The sequence below is a fragment of the Cetorhinus maximus genome, chromosome 12 (genome assembly GCF_964194155.1).
Source record: "Cetorhinus maximus chromosome 12, sCetMax3.hap1.1, whole genome shotgun sequence".
NCBI classification, from domain to species: domain Eukaryota; kingdom Metazoa; phylum Chordata; class Chondrichthyes; order Lamniformes; family Cetorhinidae; genus Cetorhinus; species Cetorhinus maximus.
This window is the reverse complement of record NC_135890.1, coordinates 65,789,043-65,795,042: the sequence shown is the minus strand read 5'-3', so window position 1 is coordinate 65,795,042 and position 6,000 is coordinate 65,789,043.

Here is a 6,000-nt window from a genome sequence, read left to right as displayed (position 1 = left end):
GGGAAATAGTTTGGATCTTCCCTAGGTCTCAGTATGAGCAGGTTGAGCGTATTCAGCTCATTGTAGGTCTGACTGAATGTGTTTGCCTATGTTGCCATGACAATGGAAGTAAGAAGTATCCATCACTGGCTGCACTCTCCTTCCCTTCCCTCCGCTTCGGAGGGTGGACGTGGCTTTGGCTTGGTTTTCATTTGTCTACTTGGTGGCAAAGTGACAGAGCCAGAGTCAAATGTAACAAGTAACTCTTGTTCTCATTTTCTTTTAATTCCAAACTTTCCCTCAGGATCAAAGGTATCAGTCCACATCCGACATGTGTCTCAGTTACATTGCTGCCTTTTCAAGGATACACACACTCTCCCTATTTCAACCCTCTCACCTCTTCCCTAATCCCTACACCAGACTAGGCTTTCCCCTTACTCCCTCCTGGAGACCTTCATCAGTTCTTCAATGGGCCCAAACCCTCAAATGGTCTGTCTCACTCTAAAGAACATTTTCAGTTTCTGTCGCTCGTTTCACAGCCTCAAGACATAACCAAAGAGCTTCGCACCTCATCTGATGAAGTGCTTTTGAAATGTAGTCACTGCAGCTTTTTAGGTTAATGCAGCAGGTAATTTGCATACGGCAAAGTCCCATAAACAGGAGTAAGAAATTCATGGAAACTTGCAACACAGAAAGAGGCCATTTGACCCATTGTGTCTTTACTGCTTCTTTGAAGGGACTGTTCGATTTTCCTATTGAAAAACATGATGGGGGTAAAGCTGATAATTACAGATCAGTCTAAAATCAGAGGGGGGATAACTACTTGTGATTATTGTCAAGGATAAAGTTAATTGTCATTTGGAGAAATATGAGTTTATAAGGGAAAGCGAACAAGGATTGTTAAAGGCATATTGTGTCTTCCAAATCTGATTAGATCTTTGATGAAGATCGTGCATTAGATGTTGTATATATGGATTTTCAAATGGTATTTGATAATCTATTGCATATTTCTGCCAATTTAATCAGAAAATAGAAGCACATGGAAAGGGTCAGTGGTAACTTGGGTACATTATTGGCTCAGGGATAGGGGGTAGAGAGTAGTGGTGAATGGATGTTTTTTTGACTGGAGAGAACATGGAGTGGGGTCCCCCAAGGGTCACTATTAGATCTAGAAGATGCTAGAAATACTCAGCAGGTCTTACAGTATTTGAGTGAGACAAACAGAGTTAACACTTCAGGTCAGCGACCTTTCATCAGAATGGATGTGAGTTTTTCCGCCATTTTCTGCTTTTTTAAATTTTAGGTAAAAGGGCAGGTGTTGCATCTCCTGTATTTGTATGGAAGGGGCTGTGGGAAGGGGAGGGATGTTGGGGGTGATAGAGAAGTGGACAAGGGTGTCGCAGACGGAACTGTCCTCCACAAACACATGACCTCACACTTCTCTGAATTGATTTCCATTTGCCATCGATCCGCCTAGCTGACTAGTCCATTGATATCTTCCTGCAATCTACAGCTTTCTTCTTCATTATCAACCACACGGCCAATTTTTGTATCGTTCACAAACTTCTTAATTAAATCCCCTATGTTCAAGTCCAAATCATTGATATATATCACTAATACTGAGCCCTGAGGAATCTCATTGGGAACAGCTTTCCAGTCACAAAAACACCCAATGACCTTTATTCTTTGCTGTCTCTGAGCCAATTTTGGATCTGACTTGTCATTTTGCCTTGGATCCCACAGGCTTTTTCTTTTCTGACCAGTCTACCATGTGGGACTTTATCAAAAGCCATGTTAGAATCTATACAGGCAACATCAAATAGGCCATCCTCATCAACCCTCCTTGTTGTCTCCTCAAAAATTTCAATCATGTTAGACAGGCTCAGCTGATTTGTCTTGATTAATCTGTGCCTTAGGACCTGCTGCTTTTCACATGCTAGGGTCATAGAGATTCCAATTTCAAAGTTTATGAATGGTTCAAAACTTGGCAAATTAGTAAATAGGAGAATGTAACAGATGTCAGGGATGCATAGACAGAGTAATGAAATGGTTAGACACATGGCAGATGCAATTTAATTTGGATAATGCAGCAGATTAACTCAAATTAGCCATGAAAACAGAGCTGTGAATCCTGGAATTCTACTTCACACCAATGTTGACACACGGAAGCGAGTGTTGGATGATCAGTGAAGCAATGCAGAGAAGAATTGAGGCTGCAGAGTTGTGGTTTTTGAGATGAATAATGAAGATATCTTGGACAAGTCACACGGCCAATGAAGAGGTGCAAATAAAATCTGAGACCAAACAATTCTGCTGACCAAGATCAGGAAGAAATGATTGGACTTTCTTGGGCACGTTATAAGAAATCATGATTTTAAAAATCTGTTGCTGATGGGAAAGACCTATGGTAAAAGAGATCAAGTTTGACAAAGAGTGATCTTATTAAAGAGCCTCAGAAACTGGATGATTGTACCAAAGATGATCCACGCCTCTGAAGTAAGATTAACATGGAGGTCCATGGTCTCCAAAGCCCTGAGGGCATGGCACCTGAAGAGAGAGAATGCAGCAGACGCATGGGAACACCGCCATCTGCAAATTCGCAAACCATCCTGACTTTGAACTATGTCACCATTCCTTCACTATCACTGAGTCAAAATCATAGAACTCCCTGACAACTGAAGATGGTTGGGTCTAAGACACTACCCTGAGGAACTCCTGCAGTGATGTCCTGCAACTGAGATGACTGATCTGCAACAACCACAAGCATCTTCCTTTGTGCTGGGTTTGACTCCAACCAGTGGAGAGTTTCCCCCCTGATTCCCACTGGCTCCAGTTTTGATAGGGCTCCTTGATGCCACACTCAGTCAAATGCTGCCTTGATATCAAGGGCAGTCACTCTCACTTCACCTCGGGAGTTCATCTCTTTTGTCCGTGCTGTAATGAGGTCAGAGTGGCCCTGGTGGAATCCAAACTGGCTGTCAGGGAGCAGGTTATTGCTGAGAAAGTGCCGCTTGATAACACTGTTGATGCCCCTTCCATTACTTTACTGATGATCGAGAGTAGACTGATGGGACGGTAATTGGCTGGGTTGGATTTGTCCTGCTTTTTGTATACAGGACATACCTGGGCAATTTTCCATATTGCCAGGTAGATGTCAGTGTTGTAGCTGCACTGGAACAGCTTGGCTAGGGGTGCGGCAAGTTCTGGAGCACATGTCTTCAGTAGAGCAGCCAGGGTGTTGCTGGAGTCTGTAGCCTTTGCTGTATCAAGTGTGCTTGACCATTTCTTGATATCAACAAATAGAGGATCACAGATTTGACAAAAGCTGCCAATCTGAGGCTTCCCAGAAGGTTCCTAAACCATCCAACAGAGAGCACTGGTGAGAAGTGACTGAAGTATTCTGGGAGAAGTCAGCGCAGTCCCCACGACTCAGGAGGGAATTGAGGAGAAGGACTCTTGCACTCAACAGGAGGAAGGGCATCCAACAGAGGGCGCTGGTGAGAAGTGACTGAAGCATTCTGGGAGAAGTCAGCGCAGTCACCACGACTCAGGAGGGAATCGAGGAGAAGGACTCTTGCACTCAACATTTGAAAAAGAGCGCAGATCTTGAAGGCAGGTCAGTTGAAAAAGAGCATGGAGATTGAAGAGGAGGGGAAGCTGAAGAGGAGCAGCCAGCCTGTGAGCGGCCCAGTGAAGGAGTGGAGCTTTAAGGCTTTGGCTCGAGAAGCTTAGGTGAGCAGAGGCTGAGTACGAGCTTGCTCCCAGTGGGTTAGGGCCGGGTAAAGTCCTTTTAAGTAAATTAGGAGTAGGTAATGGAGGCAGCAGTTGGGGCAGTCGAGTGCTCCGAATCCATCATGTGGGAAGTCATGGACAGCACAATTGTTTCTGATGACTACACCTGCAAAAGGTGCATCCAGTTGCAGCTCCTGAGAAGCCGAGTTAGGGAACTGGAGCTGGATGAACTTCGGATCATACGGGAGGCAGAGGCAGTAATCGACAGGAGTTTCAGGGAGACAGTCACCCCTAAAAGTCAGGAGGCAGGCAGCTGGGTGAATGTCAGGAGAGGGAAGGGGAATAGACAGAAAGAGCAGAGCACCCCTGTGGCCGTTCCCATCAACAATAGGTATACCGTTTTGGATACTGTTGGTGGGGACGACCTACCAGGGACAAGTTGTAGTGGTCGCGTCTCTGGCACCGAGGCTGGACTCTCATCTCAGAAAGGAGGGAGGGAAAAGAGGAGAGCAGTAGTGATAGGGGATTCGATAGTTAAGGGGACAGATAGGAGGTTCTGTGGGAGAGATCGAGAATCCCGGATGGTCTGTTGCCTCCCTGGTGCCAGGGTCTGCGGTATCTCGGATCGAGTTCTCAGTATTCTCAGGTGGGAGGGTGAGCAGCCAGATGTCATGGTCCATGTAGGGACCAATGACGTGGATAAGAAGGAGGAGGAGGTCCTGCAAAGAGAGTTTAGGGAGTTAGGTGCAAAGTTGAAGGACAGGACCTCCAGGGTTACGATCTCAGGAGTGCTACCCGTGCCACGTGCTAGTGAGGCTAGAAATAGGAGGATAATTCAGCTAAATACGTGGCTAAGGAGATGGTGCAGGAGGGAGAGCTTCATGTTTCTTGACAATTGGGCTCTGTTCCAGGGAAGGTGGGACCTGTTCCGATGGGACGGTTTGCACCTGAACTGGAGGGGGACTAACATCCTTGCGGGTAGGTTTGCTAGTGCTGCTCCGGGGTGTTTAAACTAGATTTACAGGGGGAGGGGAACCAGAGAGTTAGAGCAGATAGTGAGGTGGAGGAGGATAAAGGTCAAGCGAGGAATGCATGTATAGACAGAAATCAAGGGTCCGTACATGATAGAAGTGTTCTCAGGTGCATCTATTTCAATGCAAGGAGTATTGTCGGAAAGGCAGATGAGCTTAGGGTGTGGATTGGCACGTGGGATTACGACATTATTGCTATTAGTGAGACTTGGTTGCAGGTGGGGCAGGACTGGCAGCTCAATGTTCCGGGGTTCCGTTGTTTCAGACGTGATAGAGGGGGAGGGATGAAAGGGGGAGGAGTGGCATTACTAGTCAGGGAAAATATCACAGCTGTGCGTAGACAGGACAGCCCAGAGGGCTCGTCTACAGAGGCCATATGGGTGGAGCTGAGGAATGGGAAAGGTGTGACCACACTAATAGGGTTGTATTATAGACCGTCCAACAGTCAGAGAGAATTGGAGGAACAAATCTGTAGAGAGATAGCAGACCGATGTAAGAAACAGAAAGTTGTGATAGTAGGAGATTTTAACTTTCCACATATTGACTGGGACTCCCATACTGTAAAAGGGCTGGATGGCTTGGAGTTTGTCAAATGTGTTCAGGAAAGTTTTCTAAATCAATATATAGAGGTACCAATGAGAGAGGATGCAATACTTGATCTCCTATTAGGGAACCAGACAGGTCAGGTGACAGAAGTATGTGTAACTCTTTTAAGAGTCAACCAATTAAACTAAATTAGCAAAAACAAGGGAGAAATCAAGCACAGCCCCTAAGTCAGGACATCTGTAAAACCAAGGACAAAGTTTAAAGGAAACTTACAAACATTAAACCAAAATGTGATTAAAGGGGTCAATAAAACACCCCAATCCCCGCGGTACCCACCGAGCACGGAAGGCCAGAAGTATGTGTAGGCGAACATTTTGGGTCCAGTGACCACAATGTCATTAGTTTTAAGCTAATTATGGATAAGGATAGGTCTGGTCCTCGAGTTGAGATTCTAAATTGGAGAAAGGCCAATTTTGTGGAAATGAGAAAGGATCTAGGAAGAGTGGATTGGCATAAGTTGTTTTCTGGCAAGGAAGTGATATAGAAAGTACTTGGAGAAATTCAGTGCCATGTAGACAGTAGTGTTCATTAGCAGGGCAACATGAACACTGAACTGAATGTCTCCTTGAATAATGTCTGGTGTCCCAGTTTATGGCTTGTTCAGTGACATCCTCTGGGTCAGGACCTGCCTGTTACACTGGACTCTGCCTAT